At 48.0% G+C, this 13527-nt stretch overlaps 1 protein-coding gene across 9 annotated transcripts in view; it reads right to left on the reverse strand.

Annotated features, from left to right (window-relative positions):
• CASZ1 (castor zinc finger 1) overlaps positions 1–13527 on the reverse strand; it is a 195389-nt gene that overhangs the window by 147685 nt on the left and 34177 nt on the right. For 4 of the 9 annotated variants that reach the window (XM_018920308.3, XM_018920313.3, XM_018920307.3 and 1 more), the window contains exon 2: positions 12552–12695. The exons of the other annotated variants lie outside the window; for them this stretch is intronic. The gene's annotated coding sequence lies outside the window, so the exon portion shown is untranslated. The remainder of the gene's footprint in view (positions 1–12551; positions 12696–13527) is intronic. 9 annotated transcript variants of the gene reach the window in all.

The raw sequence follows: 13527 nt of genomic DNA on the forward strand, positions 1-13527 counted from the left end.
AGATCTGATGTGAGACAGCTTCCACAATAGCCTTCCAAAGTGGCAGAGAGTGTCCTCCCAGGAGCATGTAACAATTTCCTATGAAACATATGCCTCAGCAGCCAGGGGAAGTTTATGCTTCCTTCCACCCAGGAGTCCCTTACACAGGGGCTATTCTCCATAGTGAAAAGCAGGGCTCAAGACATCACATCCTTGTTTGGTTATTCAGGGGAGAGAAAGCCCAAGATCTGGCAGCTGACAGTAACTCATGTGTAACAGAGATCCTTCCAAAAGAATGAAAAGGAAGCACAGGAACAGAGAAGGACTAAGGGAGAGGCCACTTTTGTCACTTTCAGTCCTAAGCAGCCTTGACACCATCCTTACTGGCACTGTCACAGGGCAGGGGTGGTGTTCCTAGTGGACAGGACAGTTTAATAGTGTTTCCTCAGGCATATTTCCAGGAACGACTTCAGGGTGAAAAGCTCAAAAGCTCAGAAACTTTCCCCTTGCCAACTCATGGTTACTAATTGTGCAGGGCATTTCTGTCTGATCCACTCCTGTTTCTGCTGGCTGCAGGAATCTCTACTGCCTACAGTTAAGCAGATTCCAGGTTCCTGTGTTCTGTGTTCATCCACAGTCAAGATGTTCAGCCAGCACTACAGCCAACTCCCATGCCACATCTCCCAATCTCTGAGTCCTTCCAAGCTCCTAGAAAAAAGGGTTTGAGTACAACCAACTCTCCCTCCTGACCCTGACCCTGCTCTGCCAAATTCTCTGCAGGAAGGGATGCTCCAGGATTTGGGCCTGGGACCACAGAAGGTAAGCAGCATCAGCTGCTTTTTGTTTGTCCTCGATGCTGTGGTAAGAGTGAGATGAAGAGATGCTGCTGGATATCAGCCTTTGAGTTCCTTTCATGGCTCTGGGGAAATCATGATTATCTTGATGCCTGGTTTCTTTCCCTTCTCTTCCCCTCCCCTCCCTGCTCTGAATATCCAATTATCTTAGTGCTCATGTCAGTTAAGGGACAGACCCTGCGACAATCAGCTGAGTGGGAACAGGCAGGTTCTGATGAGTTTCCTCTCTTACATGCCTCTTCCAGGGCACACACTTCACAGTTCAGCTGACCAGGAGACATGTGACCCATGATATTGCCCATGCTGGCAGGCAAACAAATGATAAAACACCCTGTCTCGTGTTCTGGTTGCTCTCCATCATATGGAAGACACAGGTCAGGGAGGTGACTCCAGCCAGCTCTCCAATCTTTTTGTGCTCCCCATCCAACCTGTGCCTGGCCTGTGTCAGAACAACCTAAGGACGAGGAGAGGAGGAAACGGCTGCATCTCAAATCCTACATTCAGGACTACCACTGTCCTTGGGGGACCCAAATGTCCTGAGACCAGGGGAGTATGTCTGGATCACAGAATCACTGTGTTGGAAGAGACCTTTAAGATCATTGAGTCCAATTCATGCTCCAACACCTCAGCTAAACCATGGCACCAAGTTGACACATCCAGTCTTTTTTTAAACACATCCAGGTATGGTAACTCCACCACCTTCCCGCACAGATGATTCCAGTACTTTACCACTCTTTCAGCAAAAAACTTTTTCCTAACATCCAACCAAAATTTCATTTAGCACAGGCTAAGGGAAGCCCTTAAGACTGTCCTCTTGTTCTGTCAGTTGCTGCCTGGAAAAACCCCCACTGGACTACAACCACCTTTCAGGAAGTTGTAGAGAGCGCTAAGGTCACCTCTGAGTCTCCTTTTCTCCAGGCTGAACAACCCCAGCTCCCTCAGTTGTTCCTCACAGGGCTTGTGTTCCAGGCCCTTCATGCTCAAGAATCTCAATGTCCTTCCTAAACTGTTGGCCCAGAACTGGACCCAGGATGCAAAGGAGGCAGCAGCTTGTGCTGCATGGCAGGAGTCTGGTGAAGCAAGGCAAAGCCCTATACTTTGTCCTCCCCACTGGAAAAGTGCCCAGGAGGTGTATGGAGAGGGGAACCTCACTGAGAAACCTGGAGGTGGTTTGAGGGGGGCTTTCAATTCCAGATTCATCCAAGTTTCTGAGTTAATTAATTTACTGTGGAAAGAGAGGGCGGGAAGAGCAAGAAAAGGGCCTTTGTACTTAGGGTAGGACAGAAGCATAGGAAGCAATTTCACAGAATAGGGAGCTGGGGGCAAACAAAACCAGAAAATAAAAATAATAAGCTGATTGACAAGCTTACAAGAAAAGCCACATTTTTAACATTCTTAATCCCTACAATAAACACATGGGAAGGAACAGTGCTGGCGGTCCTCAGATGTCACTGGAAGAGACTGGGTCTGGTGCAAGCAAGACATTTTGGGCTGGTGGCTGTTGTGGATGGTCCTGTCCAAGCCAGCAGAGACGTGTGAAAGAGTGTAGGGGAAACAGAGGAGAGGACACTAAAATCAAAGGCAGACACTCACTTGAATCTTCAGTCTCTTTTTTTTTTTTTTTTTTTTTTGTTTCATGCTTTCTATACTACTGCTGTTTTAACACAATCAAAATTACATTAGAAACACAACCGAGCGAGCCCCACACAACAATGGAAATGCAACAGCACTTTGAGAAATCTACATCTTCCCACCCTAGTCAGCTGCTTTAAGAAAAATCAAACTATATGATACTGTGTGCCCCCACCGCCTGCCTTCATCTGAGTACCATCCACCCCCATAATATCCATCAAACTTCTCCAGACTAGCAGGAGTTAAAAGGCTGGTTTTAGTGGTAGAGACATATTTAGGAAGGGATTGAATTTGTGCGTGGTACATCCCATTCCCTGTTTATTAATAAGCTATTTATCACTGGTGTTGCTTTTAATGCCATTTTGGTTTAATGTTGTTAATGAAATATAAATACCCACACTAATGATGTTGGTCAGGAGCAGTGTGGGCTACTGGCAGCTTTGTAGGAGAGAGGCCAAACCACGACTGTGTATATGAGAGGCTGCAATGGTGTGACTGCCAGCCCAGCCTCCGGGAGAGCTTCCCCACATGCTCCCAACATGAGACTGCCCAAGCACCAAGCAGGATGAGGAATGGTCTGGGATGGTACAGCGCTGGTAGCAGATTTCCAGACCACTGTGGCAGCCCAGACCCAAGCAACTCCCCCCCTAGAACGGTGTCTCACAGTCACAGTTCAGCTCCAGCAAGGCACAGGACTGCTCCTTCTCCACTCTCTGCCTTTTGAGATCACAAGAAGGAGCCACCTGAACTCAACATGTCTGCGTGGGGGACCCTGCAAGCTGCAAGGTAGCTCTCTAGATGGAAATATGTCAAAGTAGTCAGATGAGTTTTGTTGGCTTAATGCAGTTGCCCCACTGGAAGAGCAATCCGCAGGCTCTGTGCTGTGCTCCCCCAGGGCAACACCCACATGATCCCAACACCTCTTCAGCAAAGGGGCGCTCACAGTGACCACCTCAGGGCTGCTTGTGGCTCACATGGGACCAGATGTGGGGCCTTGGGCTGGCTCCAGGCCATGGGGTGGGGTGGGGTGGGGTGAGGTGTGGTGGGGCAGGAGGAGCTCACCTGGCTTCTGGACAGCTGGCTGCTCCACAGCCACTGCCTCACTCCCCCGGCCTGTGCTGCCCTGGGTCTGCTGCAGACTGGGTGGGGATGGAGGAAATAGTCTCCTGCCCTTGCAAGGAACAATGCCAAAAGCTTGGCCTTTGGCAAGGACTCAGAGGTTTGCTCTGGCTCTGCAGAGAGGGCACACACAGGCCCCTCTCCATTAGCTTGTGTCTAGCATCGTCATGGGGCAGGGATTACAAATCCCCCTAAGGCGGCTTTTGGAAATCCCATCTTGCATTACCATTTACATTACAGCAGCCCCTAGAGAGAGCTGAGGCCCAGGCACACTCTCAGAAAGAACTGTGGGCTAGGAGAGGTTTCAAGGCACCCAAAGAGACTGGTATGGAAAGGCAAACTAGCTTTGGGACTGGTCAGTGGAAGAGGCAGGGGAAAACCTGTGCCCAAGGCCACTGCCCTGCCCAGCAGTAACAACAGCTCTTGAAATCAGAAGAGAATCAGACATTCACCATTCATCACCAGGAAGTTCCAGACATCTACAAGGCTCCAGAATAAAACCAAGCATTTTCCTCAGGAGCAAACTTCAAACCTCACAATCACCTGAAGACTCAGCGAAGAGGCCAATTTGGAGAAAAAAAGGTATCACACTGTCTTGAGACAGCTTTCCAGATAGTAATTTTGCCTTGCTCCAAGTTGACCCTCTCCACTAATCCCACTTAAGAAGTGTTGCCCCACAGAAATCCTAATTGAATGGGATGACTAACCCTAACCATGCCCCCCTTACCCATTTACTTCTCCCAGGCCAGGGGCACCACAGCCCCTGTGTTCTGCGATCAAAAGAGGTGCTCTCTGCCACAAAAGCCAAACCATCAACTGTTTGCATAAACTGCAAAAAGATGCATCTCTCTTCCTCTCAATCCCCATCAACACCCCTTTTTCTTCTGCTTTGCCGTCTCTCTCTTCCTCTCTCCCAGGTAGCCAGTGCAGAGGAAGCTATAACTGGTCTGCACTGGGAACTCTCCTAGTGCCCCTGCCACAAGGAGCACCATCAATTTACAATGTTCCTTTAAGACGTTATCTTTTAATTTAGCGCTTCCCTCTTTCCCCTCTTCAACTAACTGATTTATTAGTTTATATCTCATAAATTGTAACCCCTCACCTCCTCCTTCACCCTCCCAGATGCCATAAATCCCCTTCAGGGCTCTGACACCCTTCTACATGTGGTGCAACCCCCTGCCCCCCAAAGTCACCTCTCAGTCCCCAGGGAGCATGGGGCTCATTTGCTGGGGGTTTGGTCTAGCTCGTCTCAGCAGCTAATCCCTTGGGTGGCTCCTGTCAGATTATTAATTAGCTAAAGCGGATCGGCCCTGGAACAACATGCGGTTGGACTTCAGATAAAACAGGATGGCAGAGGCTTGGCATATAGTTCTTTAAAGGGACTTTGTCCCTTTTTTTCTTTTGCCTTCTCTGGGAGTGGGGGAAAGGAGAGGAGAAGGAGATGGGCTGCTTCCACAGCTACTCACAGCCCCCAGCAGTTTGTCACCCTGGTGACAGGGCCCTGCTGTTCAGAGTGGAGCGAGCACAAGCCTGGAGGTGCAGAGGACAGGAATGGCAGGTATCATCCTCATCCTAACCCTGTGGCAGCTAAAACTTTTCCCATGTTAGAAGAGGTTTATGAACCTGTTCAGAGGCATTCAACACTGATCTGGGGGGGGGGGGGGGGGTCTCACTGCTCCTCAGTGTCACCTTGCTTCTGCTGTCCTTTGTCCTCTCTGCTTCCTATTGAAAACTCAGTGTTTGCACTACCCCAAAAAATGAGGCAAAGTCTGTTCCAAGGCACCATGGCCATTCTCATGTTGAGAACAGGTATTTTAAACAAGAAGCCATCCAGTTCGTGTGGCAGATTTTAAAGCTTACTTTCTCATCCTGGACAGGATAGAGTGAGTGGTCTCCTATGCATTACACTGGAAATCTGCAAGAATGAGCTGGAACATGAATCAGCACTACAGATGCTGGGGAGCAGCTCATCTCTTTGCTCCCTTCCCACTTTGGATTGTTTTGACTCAAACCGATGAAGCTGAAATATCGAGTCACAACGGCACCAAACTTCATTACAAGCTCTTAACACAGATTACTTAATAAAAACCAGGCTGCTTTAATTGCTTTTCCCCCATTAGCATTTCTGGAGGAAAAATTTTTGATTAATTTGAAGATGCACATTTCCCCCACCCCTGGTGCTGGCCTGCGAACCAGACCTCCTCTCCACATCAGCACTGTCCAGAAGAGCATCCCAGAGAGTGTAAATTGCACCCAAATCCACATGGCTCTGAAAAACAAAGGAACTGAGAGCCTGGATGAACAGATGGGAGTAATGGTGTGAAGCAAACAAGGGGAAGAAAAATCTCCCCTCCTTTCTGGTGAACACATAAAAAGTGACACAAGGGAACGAGGAAGAAGCAGGCAGAAGAGGATACCGGGAGGACAGCCAGTGTGGCAGGGTTCAAAGAGCAAGGACAGAAGTTGGTAGGTGACTGACTTGGTGGGGTCCCTGGAAGAACTTTCACCTTTCTCTGCAGCTGAGAAAGGAGAGGCAACTCTGCTGGAGGAACACTGCATGGATTTTCAAAATTTGGACAAAAAGCCTTAGAGCTCAATGCTCTCCAAATGCACGTGAAATGCTCCCTGTTCCTTGTTCAGGCTGGATATCCGATTCTAGGGGAGGATAACTGTTCTTTCCCCCTGGCCAGTCTCCCACAGGTTAGGAGTGCTCAGGGGCAGGGACAGCAACCCTCATGGTCCAGCAGCTCCCTCTGGGCTGGGAAAGCCAGGGGTACAAAAGTCTCATGGGCAAAGGAAGGAGCCTCTTGGGGGGTAAGCCAGAGCCCTAGGCTGTGCTGCTGCAGCAGATGATGCCGAGCAGCTCTCCTCACTTTATTCCTGTATCAGGGGTCAAGGACATCCAGTTCCTAGTTCCTCAAGTATGGATGTAGAGAGGACTAATACCATGTGTGAGCAGCTCAGGTAGGAACTTCACTATTCCACTGCCAGATAGCCCCAGGTAAAACAAGTCTACCAAGAAAATCATTCCTGGCTTTTGGGGCAACTGGCTTCAGCTCCTGTTGTGACTAGCCCTGGCAAGGGAAGATGGCATCCAGGTTCCTGAGTAGGCTGTTCTCTAGGTCAGCATACTTCAGGGACATGGTAATCAAGTAGAAATTGCTCCTATGTGACAGCTCTTGTCAGCCTTGTAAATCTTCATGATTTTCTTAAAGTCTGAGATCTTGCAAGTTATGCAAGATTTTTGTTTTGTACAAAAATGTGTTTACAGTGCTATCCCTCCATTTGCTCCCTCTGTTCTCCCACTTTCAGGGCACAGCAACCTGAAATGCAATCTGTGTGTATGCTGAACCATAGAAACCTTGGTATTATTAAGTCTTATAATTGCAGGGAGGAGAGTAGCTTTTGACTTCTGAAAGGACAAAGCTAGCAATATTGTTTGCTCATTTTACTTTCAAACTCACCTTAGTTTGTCCTCTCCCCTTTTCTCTTGCATGTTCTATCAACGTACAGCTTAGACAAACTCAGCAAGAATCACAAGAAAGACTCCGGGACAGATTATAAACTGCCCTGGCAAAAATCAGGATAGTTCTGCTGACGAGAAATGCAGCTCTGGTACATCAGCAGATGGCTTACCTGTAGCTCTTAATAGTTAATATATAACTGCAGTAATAGCAAAAAGAGCCTCAGCACTACCACGTAATTTGTCAGAGGCAATATGGTAAAACAGCCTTTCCATATTCAGCTCAAGTAGTGAGATAAGCCTCACACCAGCACTGCCCATGGGCTGAGCACCAGCTCTGGAATGAGCCCCCAGCAAAAGACATCAGAGAACTCCTACCATTCACTTTACACTATTTGTTCATTTTTAAAATTTTTTAGCTTTATCAACAGATTTCTATGATCTGCATTTTGAACATGCATTTCCCTCGAACACTCATGTGCATACTTGGCACTGATTGCTCCAAGTGTTTTCCACCTGGTTTTCCTTGAGGAACTCTGCAGGTCAGCGTCCCTGCTGGCTGGAGAGCTGCCTGACAGACAGACAGACAGACGGTGTATATGCAGTGCCTACCAGAGCTGAATGTGCTCCCGAGTGTTAATGGAACCCTGCAAACTCGCAAAGCACTATTATTATTTTTTCAGCCAGCTTTTTCATCAGGGTGCCACAGAACTACTGCCTGTATTCCAGCTCAGAAAACTGCTGTTGGACCTAAGGACAGGAAGAAATACTGTTGGACAGTTAAAGGAATCAGAAGATCTGGCTTCCCCTCCCAACTCTGCTTCTGAGTCATTATTAACATAAAATCAGGTTTGTTACATCAGTTAAGCTTGAGTAAATAAACCACGACTCATCACTGTGTTTTATTTTGCAATATTTCAGTGGGCTCCCCTCTACAAATAAACACTATTAAAGATCAGTGCAATTGCAGGTATATGGGAAAGGAGAGAAATGAAAGCATCTAAACTGCTCTAAAACCTTTATGAAGAGCAGGGCAAAATCTCAGCTTTTTGGAGGACAATGATTTTCACAGAACAGACATGTAAAATTAAGGCAACCCTTATGTGGAGACTCTAAAATACGAATGAGTCATGCCTGCAGGTCTGACACAGCTGATGGGTAAAAAATATTGGGAAACATCCTAATCCCCTCCTGAGGAGCCAAGGCTGAAATTCCAATGCCACTGAAGTTTACAGTAAAACTGGTGCTTGCTTCCCTAGACCAGGATTTAACCTCTATAAATCTCAACTGTGAAGACAGAAGCCTTAGGAAGGAGATATCCAACTTCATAAGCAGCAGTTCCAGAAGACTGAGGACATCACAAATTCTAAAAAAAAAAACAACTGAAGGTGACAGGGAAAGCGAGGTCTGAACCCATGAAGGCCTGGCTCAGCCCTGTCTCCTCCAGTACTGAACATCCCTTTATCCATCTGAGTTTTTGGGGCAGGCTGCTCTCCAGTGTGACAGTCACCCAGGCAACTGCCAGCCTCCACTGAAGCCCTGAGCTTCTTTAGAGCTAAGCTGCTCCACATCTCCCCACATATGTGCTTGCACCTAACTGCACCACAGGCTCTGTAGTCAGGCCTTGTTAAGCACTGGGAGGGATCCTGTTCAGCCAGCTTCCTCACTGCCAGAACAGCTCTTCAGCTTTTGTCCCTCAAACGACTATTCCCTCTCACGAGTAGGTCCAAAATCACCAGCTGCTGGGCACTGCTGGGCTTCTGGAAGGGCTTTGGGCTGCCCTTACCTTTATTTTTAAGCTGACTCATTCCATGTCTCTCAAGAGCCTCTTAAGTGTTCTCCCTTGAACTCTGGCATCAAGGCCCTTTCCTGAACATCTAAGACCTTTCAACCTGCTTAGACCCCACTGGTGGGTTTTGCCCTCCACCAAAAGGTTACGTGAGCGCCCGCTGTTATCCAAGCGAGCAGGAGGTGCTAGGGACCTCAGTGGATCATTCTTCAGTCCCACTGCCAGACCAGATATGGAAAGGACAGCTCTAAGGCCTTGCCAAGCACACGATCCTCTTTCCCCTCCTTTGACTTCCCCCCATTCAGCTTTCCAACTAAACATCTGATCGAAGGCCCGGGGGAGGGAGTCAGAACTGTCCAGTCTGGTTATGAGTGAAGGTCATTGATCTAGCACAGACCAGGGATGCAGAAAACAGGGGTGGGAGGGAAAAAATCCTCAGGGAGACAGAAGAGACGGAGTGAGGCAGGCAGAGGGAGTAAGTGCAGGGGAAGGCAGCGGAAGTGGCTGAAACATGGTTTCACACTCCGAGACCCAAGGGCTGTTGTCAACCCGTCCTTCATGCTCACATCTTGTCACACTAGAGGTCAGGTCTCCCAAGCGTTCCTGAAGAGCTGAGCTAGCCCATATGGCAGGCAATATGTTAACAATATGGATCAGCTGCTCGTCAGGGCCGGAGCAGATGGATGTGACAACCCTGTTCTTACCCAGACAGGCTTTTAACATCTTCCCTCCCCTCTACTCAGCCCTGCCGGAAGAGCTCTGCCTGGGAACTGCTGCTTCCAGCCTACCTGGACTGTGGGGCCACGGGTCAGGACAAGCAGCATGGGAATGCCTGCCTGGCTGTACCCAGACGAAAGCAAGCAGGGTAGGGCTCCATTCAGACCAGTGCTGGCAGGAACCAGGCCACGCGTTTATCCAAGGATAGAGTGCTGCAAACGGAAAGGCCTCGCTCTAATCCAGATATGTGCTATTAACTCCTAAGCAGGGTGATACAGGAGATACTGTATTCAGATATATGTATATGGCATGTTACCACCAGATGCCACACTTTACAGTCTAGACGGAGTTTTGTAACTGCCTGGGAAAAATTTCTCTCACAGAACATGTAATACATAAATAGATGTGTATTTTAATGGGCAAGTTAAACTCCTCCTGGCAAAGGTAGGCAAGTCGATTTCATACACAGGTGGGTAAATTTCCACAATGATTTTGCAAGGCTGTTTCATATTCCTCAGACCAGCTCAGGATCTGAGCCATCAGGGCTGGTTGGGCTGGCCCAGCTGCACTTCTGTGGAAGGCAGTGTTCCCATCTCATCCCCTTTGCAGCTGCGCCCATGCAGTAACCCCAAAGATCCTAGCAAAAATAACTCCATCAGTCCAAGCTTTACTTTAGGATTTAAATGGGGGGGGGGAAATATTTTGCAAATTCAAACACAGAGCAGATATTTCTAATCCTTTTCCTACACTTTTTTTTAGCTTCCTCCCCCACATAAAAGTCTACCTTCATTAACTGAACAAGAAAACTCCCTCCAACCCTTATAGCTCTAGGACTAAACAGTCAGCTTGTGCTTATAAACAGTGAAAAAGCAATCACAGCCTAGGGATGGGCTCTGGAGAACGTGCAAACAGCCTCTGTAGCCCAAAGTAAATTGAGCTTGTTTTGAAAGTAGAAGCCAAACAACTTGCTCTAGGGCAGAAGACTGGAACACAGGGATTTCTAGTCCAGAGCATGAGAGATCACAAATCCACATGCCTGAAAGGCTAAATGCATCTCCTTCACTACAGTGATGTTTGTAGAACTACGGAGACCTCAGAAAACAGCTGGAGTCCAGGGAAATATTTTTATTGTCACTAATGAGCTACTATCCCTCAGGAAGCAGCCCCTGAAGGACACTCAGCAATGCACCCAGTAGGTACTGGGAGGAGACAAATGTGGAAAAGGATAACTGATTTGCAAGAGCCTGAACCACAAGGATCACTTCAGCATTTAAAGAATTCCTGACATATCAGTCTCCTCCTCTTACTTTATTGTCTCAGAGGTTCTGCTCATCCCAGGTCCAGATCAGATGGACAACATAGGGTTTTCAATATCAGGAGCTACACAAGCAGAAACCTGTGACAGGGACCACAGTAAAAGCTCCTTGGTGATGAAAAAAATCACCTAGAACCTATGAGGCAGCTTCCTCAGCACAATTTTTCCCCCCTGATGTTGGACCTCTCTGAAGAGGCACATAAGGGTGTTTGGTGGAAAATCCACCTGCTGCAGTCAAACCTGAGAATTTGTGTCTTATTTGGTAAAACCTCAAGGCTCTTCATGTTCCTTTACCTTATTCCCTCAGGCAGAGCTCCTGTTTAGGAAGCTGTCTTGCCTCTGGAGGCCTGGGAAGGCATTGCTCTAAAAGGGGACACAAGCACCAGAGCAGCTCACACAGGGATAAAGGCCAGAGTTCGCTACATTAGCAGTTCAAAACCAGGCTTTCCAAATAAAGCATGCCAGACCCTGGAGGTGTTTCAGAACTAGGAAGGTGTGGGAAGGCACAGCTCACCCCTATCCCATCCTAAAGCACACTCTTTTCTGGCAGACTTAGTTCAGAGCCTACAGACCTGAGTGCTTTCAGTGAGACCTACTGAGCCTTAGAGTTTCATGGCTGTTGCTCTTTCAGGCAGGGCTAGGGCACTCAGAACATGAGTAAATTCCTCTGTGCCATACACAGCCAGCAATGGAGAGGGATTGCTGGAGGCCCAGACCAACATCTGAGTCCTGCGACTATTCTCATCTCCCCTCTTGCTAAACCAATACAGTCCCTCTACCTAGACCCTTCCAGCTCAGGTCTCAGCTGCACCCGTGACTCACAACAGCCTTGAGCACACTCCTTTGCACAGGTATCGTTTATGACATGGCGGCAAAAAATAGAGGAAGATGATGATACAGAATCCCCTCAGGCACTTTAGCTGCTGATCTTCATCCAGGCATTATCAGCATTTAATGATGTCAGCAAAGCATGGAGATAGCCCCTGACGATACCTCTCTGCCCTACAGAGCACACGTGTTGTCACACAAAGGCCAGACACGGCGAGGATCCTCAGCCCCTTCTACCTGCAGCAGTACGGCAGTGCCACCAGGCACCTCCCAAACCCCCAGCCCACCGAGAAGAAATATATTATCCCACTGTTGTGTCATACCTTTCTTTGCAGAGAAGCTGTGATGGCAGCCAAGCAGAGAAGAAAGTAAAACAACTTCTAGAAACAGAGTCCCACCCCCTCACAACTGCTCTGAGTTACCCACCGTGACCACAGACATCCTCAAACTCCTTCTGTGAAACAAATCAATCAGAAGCTGTCCCACACAACACCTACCCGGGGGACTCCCATGCCTGCTACTTAGCCAACTGCTAATACTGCACAGCAGCTCATTAGGAAGAGGGAGGTGAAGAGAAAGAGCAAGAGCTGCTCTAACCAGCACCCTGCTGTGTCAGCTGGGTGTCTGTACAGAGGTGGGCAGTGATGGCAGGGGTAAACCCAGTCCTACTTGTAAGCCAGCCCAAACCAATGTCCCACCATGCATTTACCACCTAAGCCACTGACTTCCCACTGCTCTTTCAAACTTCACACGCTAGAGATTTCCCAGGACCTGGAAATGAAAACTCAGGAGAGCCAAAATCACTCATTCCAGTCCTACTTCAGAGCAGTTTGATCACAGAACAAAAGCTAGTACCTTGCATTGAAAAGTCACAGGCTTCAAGGTCCATTCCAGTGTACAAAGCCAGGATAGAAGTCAGGTTCTTTGTTTTGGAGGTGGTCTCAGATGAAGACAGTGTGAATTAGATGGCCTTCCTTCACTTGGTGAAGTCTCTTTTCCCTGAGGAGAGTTTCAAAGGGAAATTAATATTCCCAACTGAGCAGTACCAAAGCTCAGGTGAATCACAAGCACAAGCAGTGACGCCAGCCTCAAACACTGCAGCCACCCACAGACCTGAGCCCTTGGTCACACACAACAGGCCAGCAAGGCAAGGCATTTCATGCCCTCCTGAACACACTGCATCTCCATCTCCTTGTCCGCCACGCATGGTACTAGCAACTTAAAAGCCAAGGTACAAACCACCCAGACTATTTGGTGGGCCACACACTCCAACTTTCCCCAGAAAAAGAAACAGGTCAGTCAGTAGCAGAAACAGCCAATAGTACTAAGCCACTTATAGCAAAGCACTTCCGCCTGTAGCAGTTAAGTATTCCTGCCCACGTGAGCCTGTGCTGCCATCCCTCCTTTGGGGGGAATCCAGAAGCACAGAACTCCTTGTCCAGCCCCACATCAAAACTCATGCCCAAAAATGTTACACATACAACCAGATGAGACAAAGGAGAATTATTATTTGCAGTTTAGTGAGGCCCACAGTAATTAAGGGACTTGTCAAAGCTTACTTGGTAAAGCTGAGGCAGAACTGGGAACTAGAGCTAAATCTCTCAAATTTTGGTTTAAGAGCTGGACTGCAAAAGTCCTGTGCTCCTTGGCTGTTATACTGCTACCTTTGCAACAGGTTTCACCCCTCTTCTTGCTCTCCCTAGACAGTTAAGACAATTCCCTTCTACTCCTGCACTGAAGGAAATGAACAAATGCACGGATTAAAATAAAAGAACCTTACTTCCAAAATTGTAAAATGTCTTAGCTCCAACCTTTGTCAGAAGCTCAGAAG

Source organism: Serinus canaria, chromosome 21 (assembly GCF_022539315.1).
Source record: "Serinus canaria isolate serCan28SL12 chromosome 21, serCan2020, whole genome shotgun sequence".
Taxonomy (NCBI): domain Eukaryota; kingdom Metazoa; phylum Chordata; class Aves; order Passeriformes; family Fringillidae; genus Serinus; species Serinus canaria.